The 20,039-nt window shown below is 40.0% G+C and overlaps 1 protein-coding gene across 1 annotated transcript in view; it reads left to right on the top strand.

The window, feature by feature from the left end:
- LOC131257843 (putative disease resistance RPP13-like protein 3) overlaps positions 1 to 20,039 on the top strand; it is a 192,468-nt gene that overhangs the window by 74,078 nt on the left and 98,351 nt on the right. The gene's annotated exons all lie outside the window — the stretch shown is intronic.

Below are 20,039 nucleotides of genomic sequence, written 5' to 3'. Positions count from 1 at the left end.
TTCTTTCTTTTCTTTTTCCACCGTATTCTTCATCTTCTTTCTTCATTTATTACTTTCTACCACAATTGAATTTTATATGGTTTCATGTCCAGATAGGGTTTGTGATACAGCCTGCTTAGGGCCTATGTGGTCCATGGAATTGAATGGTATTGAATTGTATTAGATGGGATTAACATCATTGTATGTCTGGAAATACCATGGTATTGTAGCCATCCAATCTCGTGTTTGGAATAACATTTTTGCTATGGGGAAACACCAGATTAAACAAAATCATGCTTGGTAGACCATGGAATTGCAATCAACGACCAAATTCATAACGGATGTCGTCGTTCACTTCTACACATATATAACTAGAATGTTAGGTGTAAACAGTGTATATGGATAGATGACATGGATAAATGCATGCATCAATGTGGGGCCCACATGTGTAGTGGATTTTAAAATCAACATAAACCTGCATGGGACCAATACAATTCCATGGGACTAAATGGAGTTCCATCCGACCTAATTCCAACCTTTCCCATCCTCTCCAAATTCTGGATGGAATTGGACGGTGCTATCACACTTAATCCCATCTGTTACCCTGGGCCAAATGCCCCCTTATGATTCTCATTGCAGGCTAGACACCATTTCAAATGAAAGCAGAATATGTGGACCCCACCATGTGAATAACTGAATATTAGAATAGGAGGTGTGTTGGGCGCCTGGCTGCATGGGATGTGGTTTGGCTAGTGACCCCAAAGCCAGCCAGCTAGCTGGGTCAAGGCTCTATGCGTCCCAACATGATGTATGTGTTTTATCCATGCTGTCCATCCATTTTTCTAGCTCGTTTTAGAGCTTGAGCCTAAAAATGAAGTAGATCCAAATCTAATATCCACCACACCATAGGAAACAGTGGGGATTGAACACTTACAGGTGAAAATTTTTTATGGGCCACAGAAATTTTGGATCAAGCTGATAATTTGTGTTTTCCCCTCATCCTGGTCTCTATGACATTATCAACAGGTTGGATGTCAAATAAACATTATAGTGGGTGCTAGGAAGTTTTTAATGGTGGACATTCAATCAACACTGTTTTCCTGTGGTGTGGTCCACCTGAGATTTAGATCTGGCACATTTTTGGGTTCATGCTCTAATTTGAGCTGGCAAAATGGATGGACAGTGTGGATAATACACATACATCATGGTGGAACACACAAGGCTTTGACACCAGTAGGCTCTATTGGGGTCACCAGACAAATTGCGTTCGGCTGAACTACAGATAGTTCTTTGGGTCTTCAGATCCTTCTTGGAAGGATTTGAAGGGTTTTCTCATCCCCAAGTTGAAATCCTTGTTTTGTGTTACAAGCATTTTAATTTCCACTAATCATTTAATCATAGAAAATGCTTTGATTAGTTCTATAAGGTTAGTATATGAGGACGTGTTTCATTTCCTTCATTGAGCGCGTGGGAAAATGCACACATGAACCCTGGTTGAATGGATTGTCCTGGTTATTATGCCAAATCAGCTACAAGCAGAGCATCCCATTGACCTATGGGCTGCAGAGATGAATCGTGCCATTACCCAATTCATCTAATTGGATATGCGGATCCCTATCCATCAGACCATTGAGTGGCCCGACCTTTAGTCTGGCAGCAGTTGGGCCCTTTTTGTTGATCTGATGATCTTTTGCAAGAATTCGGAATGCGGTCAGCCTTAGTATAAATGGTTAAAGAGAAAAGGGTTTTAGTTAAAATAGAACGCCAGGAGATTCCTTAACACAATTCATTTTATATCTACAAGTACTGTTTTGAAAAGACGGAGAGATTGATGAGTATATTTTGAATGAAGTGAAGATTTCCTCTAGAGTGCTGTGTAATCACAACCTGATGGTGGATTTTATGAAAAAATAAAAAATAAATACAAGACAGTTGCTTGACTAGGAATGTAGGGCAGATTAGGACACACCATACGTTGGGATGAGCATTGTCGAGACGAGGACATCGAGATGGATGCACGTGAAGTTCTGTGAGGAAAGAATGAAGAACAAAGGCAAACAAAAGCAGCATACGAGTGGGACTCGGTTAATTATGATGGAAAGCTAACCGAAATGGTTCCACCATGTGGTGTGGATTGCAAATATGGCCTGTAAGAAGGGAACTTCGATTATGGTTGAAGGGGCCTGAAAAGAGGATGAAGGGTAGGAAGGCTGGTTAAGGCCTATGATGAAGATAATGAATGGAGATTATGATGACGGCGGACCTATTTGGACCGTGTCATCTTCGATCAAATTTCCGCACTGATGCAGCCTAAATAAGCCCAGCTCACAATTTATCTGAACTCTGGCACAAGATGACTTGACTCGGCAAATTCAACTCGTTCACACTAGACTCGATCTGAACTGAGCGAACCGAATAGCCTTCATCCCATCCAAACTCAAACCGAGTCGAGTTCAGGTTACCTAGTAACTCGACTCGACTTGACCCAAAATTCAACTCGGTATTGACTTGACTTGATCCGAAACTCGAATCAGGTGTGTGTGTGGGTGTGTGTCTGTGTGTGTGTAACTCAGATTTAACATTTCACGGAGAGGCTGCAATTTTGTCCTGACTTGGTACTTGAGACTCGGTCGGACTCCGTCCAGATTAGTTCAGGCCAGACCCGGATTCGGATTAGGTCAGGTAAGCTGGACTCAGTAACGAGTCGGGTCGAGTTTGGGTCAGGTCTATTCAAAACCGGATCAAGTCAGATCAGGCGCCCTAACTTGGTCCAACTTGACTCAATGCCCAGCTCTAGCTATGGTTGATCAACATTACTGCCAATAGGACGGATGGTCCTGATAACCCCACGTGGGCCGCATTCAACAAGATATGCTGGATCAGTGTGAGTTACCACCCCAAAGTGGTGCAGTCAAATAGCGTAATCTCACCAGTGATTGATTAACCTGTGATGTTGTGCAGCTTGTGCTAGCCTTAACCATCAAATAGAATAAATAATTCATGTATACCTAGCTAATTGGAACTAATCTTGTTCACATAAGCCAAAACATGTCTTTTTCTTTTGTGTTTATTTCTTCTTCTTTTTGTTAATCCCTGTGTTGTTTTATAATAAAATCAATTGAGGTCTTGGGTCGCAGGCCAGCTTACCAACTAAAATATGTTATTATGCAATGCTCGAGTCGTGGAGCAAGCACGACTCATGGTTCAATGGTCTAAACAGTTGATATTAATTATCGGCTCCATGGTGGATAGTTGAGAAAGACAATGCAACGACATATCACAATTAACCAAGAAAAGGGAAAATATTATACAGCTTGTGTTGGGGATCACGGAAGCACACAATGATGGATCAAGAATAGCAATCAAAAGGTAATAAGCAAAAAAGAGAAGAACGCAACGATTTTAATGTCGAAAAACCCTTGCGGGAAAAACTGCTACACAAAGCGACAAATATTACCATGAAAGCATAAATTATAAAGAGAAAACGATTACCCAATTCGAACAACCTCGAATCTCACCCTTGCTACATAATTTAAAACTCTTGGACAATTTAGGAACTCTTAGAAATTTTTTCTCTCAATCCCGTTTACACCCACATATATAGCCTTGGGAAGAATCCCAAACGAAATCAGAAACAAATTTCGTAGATCCGTCAGATCTGCAAAAATTCTCACGAAATAGTTCAATGTCATTGACATTTAACCTTTGATGAATAAAAAAAACTGTCAAAACTATCTACGGACAAAACATGGATTTTCCAGAAATATTCAATTACTCGACCTAGCTTCGATGGCATCGACCGCTCCTCAATGTCGTCAAACACTCCTCGATGTCATCGAAAAATTGCACGAATATGTCCAACAACCAACAGAGGAAATCCAAGAAATACTTGATAGCATCGAGTTGACTATGATGGCATCAAAACCTACTCGATGACATTGAACCTGTCATCGACAGATTGTTGCATTACAGATTTAAGACATCTATCAACAACAATCTCCACCATGTCTTCAATCTTCAAGCATGTAGCTTCTTCTCATCTTTTCTTCTCGCTGTCTCGTATCATAGTTCCATCGACGCTTCTCGTGCACACTTTGTCCTCCTATTATGCCATCGTTAAGCCCGGAGAAGTCGCACAAAACTTAAACTTCTCTGCAGGAACCACCTTGGTGAGCATGTCTATCGGATTTATGCTAGTGTGAATCTTCTCTAAAGTCACACCTCCTTCCTCAAGCACCTATCAGATAAAATGGTGATGAACATCAATGTGTTTAGTACATAAGTAGTAAATAAATTTTTTAGCCGAATTGATAGCGCTCTCGCTGTCATAATTAACTAGCACGACCTCCTGCTGAAGTCCTAATTGATTTATCATGCCTCTCAACCAAACACATTCTTTAACTACTTCTGTCACTCCCATATACTCAGCTTCAGTCATGGAAAGAGTTACCACAGACTAAAGCTTCGACATCCAATTGATTGCTCTACCCATTAGCACAAGCGAGTAACATAAAGTTGACTTTTTAGAAACTATACTGCCTGCGTAGTCTAAATCCACATACCCTGCTAACTTTGTTCGCGTCTTCTCAAAAGTTAACACGTAGTTTTTTAATTTGTACCTTGAATATATTGAAGTAGCCATTTCATCACTTCCCAATGTTGCTTACCAAAGTTTAACATGTATCTGCTCACAACATAGATTGCCTGTGAAATATCCGGTCTCGTACAGACCTTGACATACATTAAACTACTAATGACATTCGAATAAGGCACATAAGTCATAACCTGCTTTTTCTCATTTGATTTAGGACATTGTTCTGATGAAAGGTTGAAGTGAGTCGTGTGGGGAACACTCACCAGCTTTGCCTGGTTGTAACGCCTAAAAAATCGGCACTCAAGTATAGAGACTTTGATCCCAAGTTCCTGGGTGTTGACCTAACAAATCTGTATGTGTGTCCTCATTCAGATTTACATTCATTTTATATACAAATAATCAGAGTAATGCATTTTAATTTAGCGGAACCAAAGCGTAGAGATAGTCAAATTCAAAAATATAGGGCTACCACCTAAAAATTATAGTTCCAAAAGTGTTGACCACCTATGTCAATGTTCACTCCCCAAGTATAGGATTGTGATGTAGTAATAAACTCGGTAAGACCGAGGTCGAATCCACAGGGACTGATACCTGTACGTTATCTGAAACCTATAACTAGAACTAGACTAAGATGTGATCTAAACCAAATAGAGTTTAAGGAATAATTGTGGAATAATTATCTAAAACTTTAAGAAATTCGGAGGAAGGAGACTAGGGATTCGGAGGATCCACTTGTAGAGATCGGGAGATCTTATGCCTACATCAAGGATTATGGAATTCAAACCGAACTTACTTGATCCGGTTTTAAGAGATGAAAAAGTATATGAATTAGAATGGATTCCATCATCTAACCATGCCCAGGAGACAAAGCAAACAACAGGATTAAACTAATTACCAACTAATCAACAATGTATGAAGATCAGGAAGGGTACTGTCATCTTACCATGCCCATGGGACAATGATGAACAACAGAGCTTCCTGACTTCATAAACATAAAAAGGGGAAGGAAATACTCAAAGCCATTGCAAACCCATTGTAATTTCAGTCACAACAGACCATAAAAGACTAATATTCCTTTAATAATCAACTTAAAACCAAGTTCAGTTCAGAAATTTTAACTTAAACGCATGAAACAGTATCTCCCATCTCGCTACAAGCTTCACCTCTTAGCCCTAGCTAAGAGGTTTAGCCACACATAGGCATGATGTGGCTGAACTTAAAAATAAAAAGAAATATAAAGGAAAAGAAGAAAGGAAACCAAGCTTAGCTCACGTGCCACCTGCCTCCACCTTCCTTCTTTCGTACTAAAAACGAGCCTTGTCCAGCCTCTGCTCACGTTCCCCAGCCCTTCCTCTGCCTTTCCAACCACGCCCGCTCCAGCAGCAGATGTCCCAACTCCTTTCTTTTTCCTCCGCTGTTCTCCCTTTCCTTCCCTTTATAGAACTCGTCCGAGCCCAATTTCCCCACTCTAGGCGGAAGTCTTCCGCACAAGAGATCGTGTTGGAGTCGGAATAAGAAAACTTTCGCGGCAACAGGCGGAGGACCTGCGATCAACCCGCATTTGGCTTGAGATTTTGGACGACTAATCGTCCAAAATCAGAATCGGACTTCTTGGTGGTGGTCACGGCTCCCTGTTGATGAGAATGAACGGTTTGGATTGCTGATCTGATCACCATCTTGATCAGGGAATGGCCCGGAAGTCTCGGCTGCGCGCAACAGGGCTTGCGCGCTTCTTGCACTGGGATGTTGGTGGAGGCCATGAACGATGCTGGAGAGAAAATCCACCCTGTCAGTTGGATTCGCCTCGGAATTCCGGTAGGAGATGGACGGTTTTGGTTGTTCGTTGATGCGGCCCATTGAATTGCAACTCAGCCGTCCATCCTGCATTTAAACAAAGACCCACGCATATATGCGTGTATGGGTTTGGAGAAACCCCTCTTGTACGGTCGGTTGGAATGACTGAACGGTCCGGATTGTCGAAATGAGGCGCGAGTGGGGTCCACATCGAGCGCCCGACGCTATTTCCTTTTTAACAACGGACTTGGTCACTCGATTTTTGACCGGACTCTCCATCCGGTGCATTGCTCGTGCACATGTACCCTATGTACATGCAATGTACATATGGGTCCATCGTAATGTTTGAAGAAATCTGTGCCGTCCATCCATTCTGTCATATCTTATAAATCGTCCATACCAATTTTGAAGTATATCCAGATATCAGGCGGGCCCCACATAATGATTAAAGGGGCTGATTTGTCCGTTGGGCCACTTCCACAGTGATTCAGGAGCTGAAATTTTACGTGTACGGTTCATTTATGGTCCTCAGGCCACGTATGGAGTTTCGAACTGATCGGATGGTAGGAACCCTATGATCTTGCATTCTGACTAATTTCGGGTCACTTGAGCTTCAATTTCTCGATTTTCTTGGATCCTTGGCGTGCAAATCGCCGATCTTGGTCTCCTAGGGTCCGTCGCTTGCCTTGGTGCCTTCGACCGTTAAATTCATGCTTTTAGCATCCCAATCCAGTCCCAGCTCGCCACCTTGCAACAGAAACATGATCAAAATGAGCTATTAAACGGTGCCATGTTCATAAATCTAGGCAACAACTGGGTCTGATATGCAATGTTGACCACCTATATGAGAGTTATACGAACGACAATAATTGTAATAATAATAATAAAAGAACAACTACCAAGCAGTAAGAAGCTGAAGATCTATTAGGCGCTCTGAGTGCACCACCGACTGGTTTTATTCCTGAGTTATCCGCATATGTCAAATAGGATGCATCAAACGCCAACATAGTGAAGAAATATCCCCAAGATTGTTACTTGTGACATTTTAGTGATTAGCAGGTTCACAACAAATACATATTCATACACTTAAGCATGTTATCTTTAACGCACAACCACTAAGCAAGTTACACATGTTATCAACACAACCAAACACAAGTAACGGTGACATAAGAAACAAATAAATTTCTAATCTATTTGGTAAATATATTAATACTATAATGAAATGATGCATGCTCCTTATAATCTAACACTCCCTCACAAGCGACTTTTACACCTATTTCGCAAATGCTAACACTCACTAACAAGTAACTCCAACGTGAAATCACAACTTATCCTAGTATATGCAGGATTTTCCAAGTTATTATTAGTTCCACTTCATACAACAGGTTGGCAAAGCCAGTATACCGCCATTATGTCACGAGTCATTATTCGTATCATGTAGTTCGTTGCAGCACGTGGTGACTCCTCACCAGTGTCCCTTGATCCAGATTTAAGGCATCGACAAGGTACAGGTCATCACCCGATACCGAGTATAAACTATTAATTTAGAAGAGTGAGCTTGTCACTCAAAACTAAATTAACACGAAGGAATTGGCTCGTCACCCAATTCCATTCACGCCCGGTTGTTAGAATAGTACTCTAGTACGGTACTATCGACTGAGTAATTTGACGGGGGTTGTTCGAAAAAAATTCTATCACTTCTATCAGTGCTCAATGATCACTATGGGGAGGCTCGTCACCCCAGTATAGGCCGACAACTCGAACTCGGTGTCCCATATCACCATTCTCAGCTCATGAGTATTTGGGGATGGTTATGGGTAGACTAAGTCAATGGTAACAATGATATCAAAGATTCTATTGAATGTTATACAATCACCAAGCATAAGAATGATTGAACTTACATTAAACTGATACGATCGATTATAGAGGACATCTGATAAATCAACATTGGGTGCCAGGCATCCTATGTAGCTCCAACTACTGCCGATAGTTTGCATTCAACTTTAGTCGGCCATATAAGCTTGGGATAGCCATCTTAAAGTGGGCTATCCACACATTTAAATAATTTAAGGAGCTCGATCCACCACAACAATAATTTAATCATATTAACATTTTTAAGTATTTAACATCTAAGCATTATAATATTAAGAGTTTCATGTCATTCTGGCATTTCATCGAGCATGTTATAAACCAAATAGAAAACAGACACATTTATTTATTCTAAAATGTCAAGTAGAAGCTTGAGGGTAGATCTTCACCTTAGAATCGAAATTCTCGACTCAGATGTACCCCTATCATCATGAATTTGGGGAAAAACACTTCAAACCTAAATTACAGTACAAGACTATCATTAGTGATATGAATTTACTCCTAATGAAATGTTAAATAACGAATTATGACTCAACTAACTCGATTGGAATGATCCCTCAACTTGGTTCGACGAATCATATCATGGAATCTGTGCGCAACCGAAACCCTAACAAAATCGAGCCCGAGTACGGCTCCCGCAAGAGTATGGACTGCTCCAATCGATAATTGGAACTCAAAACCTTAACAAACTCAACCCTAACATTAGGGTTCGTGAGAATCGATAGAAACAAAATGGAGTTTCTAACCCTAATGGTTCAAAATGTAGGAAGTGAAAGAAAGAGACAGAAAGACAAGTAGAAAAATCTCTTACCTATTAAGGAGGTAAAGAATTTATCCTGAAATCGTCGGATTCTAGTTGTGAAAAATGTGAAACCGAGCGTAGAAGCGAGACCTTGCAAGATATCACGGCGATCAGATGACGACATCTAGCACCGCAGTCCGCCATTTCTCCATTCCCTCTTCTTCTTCTCTTCCTCTCTTTCTCTCTTTCTCTCCTTTACTAGGGAAAATTCGTATGGGGAGAGGGAGAATGAAATAAATGGGTATTTAGAGTGTTAGGTGTGGTGCAAATGATTTTAAGGCCTATGTTTCATTATATTAGTCTTATGGGGAGTTGTTTCTAATCTTTGGAGTCCATTATTAGGTGTAAGAGTCAATATACACCATAGGATAGTTGGCCCTAATGATGATCTACGTATGGGTATGATCGGCCCGCCATTTGGATGCATCAATAGACGAGCATGATCAAAAGTCAGTTCGACGGTCACTGATATGGTTGATTGAAGCCACGACTATATCGATATGTGTAAGATATTAATTTCGATTGTTGCCCTAAATTTGGTAATGATTTAACGGTCCAAAAGCCACAATTTGGGTAAAAACCGAATGTATTGAGCGATTCAAGGCATGATCTCAGCTCGATGTCCTGCGATGGACGTCAAGCCCATTAAGACGAATGTCTTATGTCTTTCTATAGTATCGAGTTTAGCGGCCCACTAACGAGTGATCTAGAATTTGTTTGGATAATCGGGGCATTTCTTGAGTGAATCAGGTAGCGAGATTTCTTATGCACAATGATTATGGTTTGAATTGACTAAGTTCATAATGTGGCCTATTCGCAACTAGGAGAAATAACGATTCGATCATAATCACCATAAACCATTGATTTTAAGTTAAAAAGATAATTTGCTCAGTTTGGTTTGTTAATTAAGAGTTGACCCCTAGTTGTCTCAACTTTGGGTAGATCTTTATTTATTTGTGGTTGTCTTGATCAGTCAGTGGTAGGTCGGATAGATTTGGGCCCTTTGTGAACAAATCACGAGGCTAAACTCGATGTATAAGTGATCGGGTGAATTCGTTGGCTTCATACGATTGATGAAGTAGATTTGTGCAGTTATTTACTGTTATCACCCACTTATAGGCTCACCTCGAGTGTAAGGGTTAGTAAATGACAATATAGGCTAGTTATATCGAAAATTTTCAATTTTTTTAGATATTCAAATTGGCAAAAATACAACTCAAAGCTTGAGGAGCATTAGCGCTCGTCTTCATACAACACATACCCATGCCAACTATGTTGCTGGTGTGTGGTACACCAGCGAAAGCGGATTGGCTGGCATGGTGTATGAAGAGCGCCGCTCCTCGAGTTATGATTTGTAGGAACAGTTCAAAGGAGATCAAACTTATATGGCCCCCAAAATGAAGTATTTATTATATCCACACCGTGCATCCATTTTTCAAGATCATTTTAGTTCTTAACTCAAAAAATTATTCATATCCAAATCTTAAGTAGAGGGGGGGCAATGATTCTCATTGTTAAAACATTTATAGGGCCCACCATGGTGTTTATTTTCCGTGCAACCTATTCATCAGGTCACGTATACCGGGATAAAGAGGAAAAAACCCCCACTGCTTTTTGAAGCGTGGTTCACTTGATACTTGGATGCCTTAGTTTTTGGCTCAAGCCTTAGGCCGAACTAGCCAAATGGAAGGACAACTGGGATATAACACATACCTCACGATGGGACCCACATAAGTTGGTGACGTCAACACACCAGCCAGATTGGTGACCTGTGTTACACCAGCCAATCGGCCTTCCGTTAGAATGAGAACAAGTATTATAGGACCCGACTTGAACCTAATCAATTTGTCAGCGCTTAACCCAAGCCCAGCACCGCTGACATAGGCGTTAAAGCTTGACTGGTCAGCCCAGCCAATGGACAACGATATGCTTGATCATGTGCCCTGACTACTGAAGCACCACATATATATCCTTTTGTGATCCCCGATTACCCCTATGTGCCCTTGAATTGCTCCCAACATGCATGTAGATGTCCCCGAGGTGGCAACTAAAATATCGTCCATAAAGGTTTGCCGGCTTGAATAGCTTTGTTCTGGTGGTCTGCAGGACTCATGTACTCATTGGTTACGGTGGAAACTATCCACCAGGACTAAAGACTGCACGTAATATCAGAAAATTTCAGGCCCCTGGATGACCTCAACACTATGACAAGTAAGCAACCTGCGTGAAAGCAAGACGATCAATTAATATATGACGCGGACTACGCCCAACCCCTGTCTTCAGCTGGGAATGGCAGGAGCTTTGTGTGGCTTCCGTGATGTATGGGTCATATCCACACCGCTCATTCAATTTTTTTATTTATATCATTTTAAGATATAGTCCCAAAAATGAAGCAGATATAAGGTTCAACTGGACCACACCACAGGAAGCAGCAGTGATAATGATTCTCATCGTTTAAACTTTTCTAAGACCCACGGTGATGTTTATTTGCTATCCAACCTCGGATGAAAAGAAAACACAAATATCAGCTCCATCCAAAACTTCGGTGGCCCCCAATAAGTTTTCAACGTTAAGAGTGTGGTCCACTTGAGCCTTGGATCTGCCTAACTTTTGGGCTTATGCCCTAAAATAATATCGAACAATAGATGAACAATAATATCACGGTTCTGCAGGTGATCTCAGCACCAGTCAGCTAGCTGGTGTCAAGGCTTTGCGGGTCCCACCATTATATGTGTTTTATACACTATCTATCCGTTTTGCCAGCTTATTTTAGGCCATAAACCCAAAATGAGGTAGTTCCAAAGCTTAAGTAGACCACACCACACGAAATAGTGGGGATTGAATACTTACAATTGAAAACTTCTTAAGGGCATAAGATGTTTTGGATAGAGATGATATTTGTGTTTTCCATTAATGAGGTGACCTAATCAACATGTCGATGACAAATAAACATTACAATAAACCTAAGAAATTTTTAACAATGTGAGTTTAATCACCACAGTTTCATGTGGTAAACATGAGATTTAGATGTACTTTATTTTTCGGCTACCCTACCAAGATAACCGATTGGCCACTTTTCCTGCCACCAGCCCGGTTTGGTAGTCAGTGCTCTGTGAGCCCCTCCATGATGTATGCGTATCATCCACTCTGTTCATCCATTTGTATAGATTATTTTAGACTTGATTCCAAAAATGCGAGGGATACAAATCTCAGGTGGACCCCACCACTAGAAAACAATACTAATTAGATATCTACCATTAAAATTCTCCTAAGGCCCACTGAACTATTTATTTGACATCCAATCTATTTATTAGGTCATATAGACCCAAATGAAAGGAAAAAAAACAAAGATCAACTTGATCCAAAACTTTTATGGCCCTCAAAAAGTTTTTAATTGTCGACATTCATTCAACACTGCTTCATGTAATGTGTTTCATTTGAGAATGCAATATACCTCATTTTTGGTTTTATAGCATAAAATTATCTAGAAAAATAGATAAACGGCATGGATGAAACACATAAATCATGATGGGACCCACCAGCCATTGGCTGGTGGTAGGGAGAGTAGCCAATCCGTTTCCCCCTGCCAAATGGATTAATGCGATAAAACACATACATCGTTGCGGGCCCGCGTATCTTTGACACCCGCTAACTGGCTGATTGGGTCACCAGCCAAACTGCGTCCGTCACTAGAAAATCACGTAATGGACTTAGTCATGACATCATGCAGCACGCCATAGTGCAATTATTGAAAGATACCTGATCCATCATCAGTGTAATATTAAAGTACATGAATCTAAGACGTCAAGCGGATTGGCTGGTGTACCGTGTACCACACACCTGCTATATAATGTGCGAAGACGAGCAATGACGCTCCTCGAGCTCGAGTTGTAAGTTACATGGCCCGCACAGTTATATATTTGTTATATCTACATCATTCATCTATTTTTAGAGATCAGTTTAGAGCATTATCCAAAAAATGAATCATATCCAAAGATCAGCTGGACCACACCACAAATAGCAGTGGAGATAATGATTTTCACCGTTAAAAATTTTATAGGGCCCACCATAACGTTTATTTTCCATCCAATCCGTTCATAAGGTCACAAAGACCTGTATGAGGGGGAAAAAAATTCATATTGATCCAAAACTTCTATGACCCCAAGAAGGGTTTCAATGGTAGACATTCAATCTCCCACTGCTTTTTGTAGTGTGGTCCACTTGATAGTTAGATCTGTCTTATTTTTTGTCTCAAGCCTTAAGACGAGCTCGCCAAATGGATGGACAGCTTGGATATAACACATACATCATAATAAGATCCACAAAACTTGTTAAGGTTATATAGATGGTGTGAGGTACACCAGCCAATTCGCTTAGGGAAAAAGAACGATTTGGGTCCAGTACCAACGCAGGTTGTTAAGGAATACGAGATCCAACAAAAACAAAAGGGAAGCAAGTTTTCCTGGTGTCTCCAGGCAAATTTGTTCTACGAACCCTATCATAATATAGGTGTTATATTCACATTGCCATCTGTTTTCAGATATCATTTTAGAACATGAGCATAAAAATATAACAGATTCAAAGCTCAAGTAGACCACATCATAGGAATCAATGAAGATTGGATGCTTACAGCTGAAAACTTTTTAAAGGTCTCCAATGTTTTGGATTGAGTTTATATATATATATTTTTCCCTACATCTAAGGTTATGTGACCTAATCAACACATTAGATGATGGTAAATAAACATTACAGTGGGCAAATTTTTAACAGTGGGAATTTAATCACCACTGTTTCATGTAGCGTGATCCACGTGAGATTTAAACTTATCTTATTTTTGGGATCATACCTAAGCCCAAAAATGAACTTACAAAAATGAATGAACAACCGATGAAACACGGATCAGCCAAACTCGCTTAGCGTATTACGTGTTACCCAGGTAACACATTAGTGGATACTACCCTTACACTAGGGCCCATCTTATTGATGTGTTTTATATCCATGCCATCTGTCCATTTATCTAGCCCACTTTAAGATGTTTTGTCAAAAATTAAGTAGATCCAAATCTCAAGTAGACCACACCGTAGGAAACAGTGGTGATTGAACTTATACCATTAAAAACTTCCCACGGCCCACTATAACGTTTCCTTTCCATCCAACCTGATGATAAGATCAATTCGGCAAAATATAACTATCATCTTGATCCAAAATGGTTGTGGCTAATAAAAGGCTTTTAATAGTCATTTACCACTATTTTCAATTGTATGGTCCACCTAGGATATAGATCGGCTTATTTTTTGGGATCACATCCTAGAGTAAAAACGGATGGGCAACATGGATATATAAATAAATGAATAAAATAAAATAAAATAAAAACACGGTAGAGGTGGGTCCCTCACGTTATTAGTAACACCTAATCCGCTCATAGTAAAATAACATTTAATCACTTATTGACGAAAGCCGATTGCGACTTGCCCCCGCGTGGACCATAATCCATCCAGGAAAGGATTTGTGGGTCCCATTGTGATGTATGGGTTACATCTATTCCATCTATACATTTTTTCAGATCATTTTAGAATATAGACTTAAAAATGAAGTAGATTGAAAGCTCAAGTGGACCACAAAGTGGGGATTGAACTCTCACCATTAAAAACTTCATACGAGGAGTGGAAGTTTTAGGTCAATCTGATATTTGTGTTGGCAAATAAACATCAGGATGGCCATTAAGAAAGCTTCAACCGTGAGTTTCAGTATCTCTCCTGCTTCTGCGGTGCAGTCCACCTGATGCGTCCCAACGTGGAAATTGGATTGAGTATCCAAAAATGAGAGGGATATAAATCTCAGGTGGACCACACCACACAAAATAGTGGGGATTGAATACCAACCATAGAAAACTTCTTAAGGGCCTCAGAAGTTTTGGATCGAGATGATATTTGTGTTTTCCCTTTATCCATAATCAGGTGACCTAATCAACAGGTTGGATGACAAATAACCATTACAATAAATTAACCTAAGAAATTTTTAGCAATGTGATTGGATATGCACCATTAAAATCCTCCTAAGGCCCATTGTACTGTTTATTTGACATCCAATCTATTTATTAGGTCATAAATACCTAGATGAAGGTAAAAAATAAAGATCATCTTGATCCAAAACTTTTATTGGCCCCAAAAAGTTTTTAATGGTCGAAGTTAATTCAACACTGTTTCCTGTAATGTGGTCCATTTGTGATTGCAATATACCTCATTTTTTGTCTCATATTATAAAATGATCTAGAAAAATAGATAGACGGCATGGATGAAACACATACATCATAGTGGGGCCCACGAAGCACCGACCACCAGCCATTGCCGGGTAATGGCTGGTGGTAGGGGGAGTAGCCCATCTGTTTCCCCCTACCAAATGGATTAATGCGTGGATAAAACACATGCATCATGGCGGGCCCACGTATCTTTGACACCAGCTAAATGACTGACGTTGGGTCACCAGCCAAACTGCCCCCTTCACTAGGAAAACACGTAATGGACTTGGTCAGGACACAACATATCGTGCTGTGATCCATCATCAGTGTAATATTAAAGTACATGAATCTAAGGAAGAAGAACGATGTGGGTCCACCAACGCAGGAATGTGAGATCCAACAAAAAGGGGATGGCGGATCTAGTTTTGGTGGTGTGTTAACGCAAAGTTCTTTGAACCGTACCACAATGTATGTGTTATATCCACATTGTTCATCAGTTTTTAGAGATTATTTTAGAACATAAGCATAACAATGTGGCAAATTCAAAGCTCAAGTAGACCACACTTTAGGAAGCAATGAAGATTGGATGCTTACTGCTGAAAACTTGGTATAAGCTACAAATGTTTTGAATTAAGCTTACATTTTTGTTTTCCCAACATCTAGAGTTATGTGACTTAATCAACACACTGGATGGTAAATAAACATTACAGTGGGCCCTAGCAAATTTTTAACAGTGGGAGTTCAGTCACCACTGTTTCCCATGGTGTGATACATATGAAATTTAAATTTACACGTTGGATAAAACACATATATCATCGTGGGACAAGGGAGCTTTGACACCAGCTAACTGCACTAGCCAAACCGTGTCCGTCGTTAGCGGATTAGGTGTTACCCAGGTAAAACATTAGTGGATGCTGCCCTTAAACTAGGGCCTACCTTAATGATGTGTTGTATATCCATGCCGTCTGTCCATTTCTCTAGCCCAATTTAAGATATTTTGTCAAAAATTGAGCAGATCCAAATCGCAGGTGGACCACACCATAAGAAACAGTAGTGATTAAACTTATACCATTAAAAACTTCCTACGGCCCACATTAATACCCACCGTAACATTTCTTTTCCATCCAACCTGATGATAAGGTCAACCAGACCTGGATCGGGAAAATATAAATATCATCTTGATCCACACCTGTTGTGGCTCATAAAAAGCTTTTAATAGTCATTTACCATAGTTTTTAATTGTATGGTCCACTTATGATATAGATATGCTTAATTTTTGGGATCACATCCTTAGAATAATATAGAAAAATGAATGGACAACATGGGTATACAAAAACACATGGTAGAGGGTACACCTAATTCCCTTATAGTAAAATAATATTTAATCAATCACCAACGGAAGCGGACTGCGACTTGCCCCGCCTGGACCATAATTCATCCAGTAAGCACTAGGTGGGTCCCATCGTGATGCATGGGTTACATCTATTCCGTCTATCCATTTTTCTAGATCATTTTAGAATATGACATGAAAATGAAGTAGATTGAAAGGTTAAGTGGACCATGCAGCGGGGATTGAACTCCCACCGTTAAAAACTTTATATGAGTGGTGGAAGTTTTAGATTAATCTGATATTTTTGTTTCCTGTTCATCCAGGTATATATAACCTTATGAACAGGTTCGATGGCAAATAAACATCAGGATGGCCATTAGGAAAGCTTCAACGGTGAGTTTCAGTATCTCTTTTGCTTCTTTGGTGCGGTCCACCTAATGCGTCCAAGCGTGCTAGGACGCAATTCGCTTCCGTCATCGACGCGACATCATTGCAGACTCTGCACTAGTCCAATTATTAAAGATTAGTGCAATTATTGTTGAAGGATACGGGTCCACCATAGTTATACCTAAGGGCATGGGGTCCACCAAAGCGCGTTATCGAAGAATATGGGATCCACGAAAGCGCGTTATCGAAGGATTCGTAGTGTCGGTGTGTGTTGATGCAAAGTTTTTTGGTCCCGCCATGTTGTATGTGTTATATCAACACCATTAATTCATTTTCTGAGATTATTTTATGGTATGAGCCAAAAAATGAGGGGGGTCTAAAGCTCAAGCGGAATACACCCTAAGAAGCAGTGAAGATAAACGCCCACCGTTGATTCTTTCATCAGGCTCATTGTGATGTTTATTTGCCATCTAACGTGTTTATAAGGTCAGATGGATTTGATCCATTATTTCTATGGCCCTCAATAAGTTTTGGATGATGAGCGTTCTCATGGTGGGCCCACAACTTTGGCACGCAGGGGCAGCGGGCAATCATACTACTCGTGTGCCAAGGAGTTCAGAGAAAACGACTTCATTTCCTTTCCTCTCTATATTCTCCAATTGCTCTCTTACTAGTCTTCCATATTCCACCCGTCCTCAAAAAAATTAAAAGAAATAAAAAATCGGAAGAAGGAGAAGGAAGAAGCAATTCTTGGAGGAGACGCTGATCGTGTTGTTTCCTAATTTGTATTTACTAGGAGAAATGGGAAGTGAGACGATGATGTGGAGTTTTTCTGATGCTATTCTTTCCTTTCTGGTTCAAAAAATGAGCAACAGCTTGTCAATGTTGTGGAGTTCTTGAAGTAACCGATCTGTCATTTACAGGTAATTGGCCTGGCAATACATGTGATTCAATTTATGCATCATAATATTCAAGTGTTTATTGTATACTGCACAATCATTAGGTGGGATCATTCTGATCAATCAATGATCCATTCCTGCTGCAATATATATATATAGAGTCATGCTCCCCTGCGCACCTACGCACGTGCGCACCTTTGCACACGTGCCATGGTTGTCTAATTTGAACGGTCCATGTGATGCGGAATCACATAAAACCTCATGTATCAAGTTTTCATCCTGATATAATATTCTGGTGGACCATAGCAAAGAGAAATGCAAATCAAGGGAGGAAACTGTTTTCATTTTTCATGGCCCATCAAAGTTTTAGATCAAACTAAAACGTGGACCTCGGAGGTTTCAGGAGGTGCTGCTTCACATGAACGGTTCAGATTTTGGATCCACATCACATATAATGGGTTCTCAAAAAAGTTCGTACGTCGTACGTACGAACTGGTTCACAGGTGAGCGTTTCCCTATATATATATATATATATATATATATATATATATATATATATATATATATATATATATATATATATATATATATATATGCTTAAATGATGATTTTGACGACATGCAAAGCTGAAGATCTCAACATGTTCATAAATTAAAACAGCTACCTCTCTCATCGGCATATGCATTTTAATTATGCACCCTTCCTGTTATGCATACTTAAACAATATGCACTTGCACAATAGTTTACTTTATGCAAGAAGAGATGAAAATGGTACTATGAGGTTGACCTCATGGGAACTTCCCATGAGGTTGAGCTGTGTGGGCCCCTCCGTGATGTGTGTCGATCATCTATCCCATTAGTCAGTTGCACCATTCCATGGTGGCCTATAAGATTAAAAATCAAGTCAATCCATGTCTTGGGTGGAACACACCACATATAATAGTTGAAAGGGGTTACCCTCCCATTAAAACATTCATAAACATTTATTAGGCCCATTGAGACGTTGTTCATAGATCTAGACCATCCATTTTGTGTGGTCCACTTGGATGAAGGGTCGAACAAATTTCAACCACATCCAAAACTCAGTGGGCCCCACCAAGATATTTTATATATTTTATGCATTTCTTCACATAGTATTAAATGATACGGCCCACCTGAGTTCCGTATACAGGTAATTTTTAGGATATCCCATAACCTAAATGGGACCCATCAAATGTAGGGTGTTGATGTTCAACACACATGATGGTGGGGCCCGTTTGGCCGGGTGAATCAAAGAATGAATCAAATCTAAAGCTTGAGTGGACAATCAAAACCAATCTGAAATCTGAAGTTAAAAACTTGTTTGATAATTAAGGCTGAAGTAAAAATTAAATATTGAATTTGAAACAACCTGTTTGTTAACCAACATTTGAAATATCTCCTGTTTGGAAATGTTTTATATTATAAAACATTTATTTTTTATTAAATGAAAATAAAAGCATTATATTTAATTCAAATAAACTAAAATACTTAATAGAAAACTAAAATATCATTATTCATAATGCCCTCAATTCCTTTTAGCGGGAAGATTATCACTATGATGCAATCTTAGCACCAAGAAGAACAAAAAATTTATATTGATCGTGACCACCACTATCCCTCTTGTTTCTCATTGCGCTTTGATATGTTGTGTGTGGGCCAACGTAATGTATTTGTTTTATATCCATTCCATCCATCCCCTTTGCCATCTCATTTTAATGCATGGGCCAAATAGACCTAATCTCCGGTGGACCACACCACCGTAACAGACGAGACAATGGTGCCCACCTCGGGTGCATCCAGATGCATGCGGATTGGGTGGACGGGGATTTTGGTGGAAAGGCTTTAGCGGGAAGCTCCTACGATAGGAACCTATGTAGAGCCCACCGTAATGTTTTTGATAAATCCACCACGTCCATCCGTTTTGTGAGCTCATTTTAGGAGAATGAATGATCCGGATCGAAGATTCAAGTGGGCCGAAAAGGAGAGAATTAAACGTCCACGGTTGAAATATTAGTGGGGCCACAGAAGTTTTGAATCAGGCTGGTATGTTTGTATTCAGTTCATCTCTGTAGGAATGACGTTATGAACGGTATAGGTGGCATGTAAGCATCTCTGTCGACCTTAAG

Source organism: Magnolia sinica, chromosome 10 (assembly GCF_029962835.1).
Source record: "Magnolia sinica isolate HGM2019 chromosome 10, MsV1, whole genome shotgun sequence".
NCBI lineage: Eukaryota > Viridiplantae > Streptophyta > Magnoliopsida > Magnoliales > Magnoliaceae > Magnolia > Magnolia sinica.
This window is presented reverse-complemented; position numbering and strand designations above follow the sequence as displayed.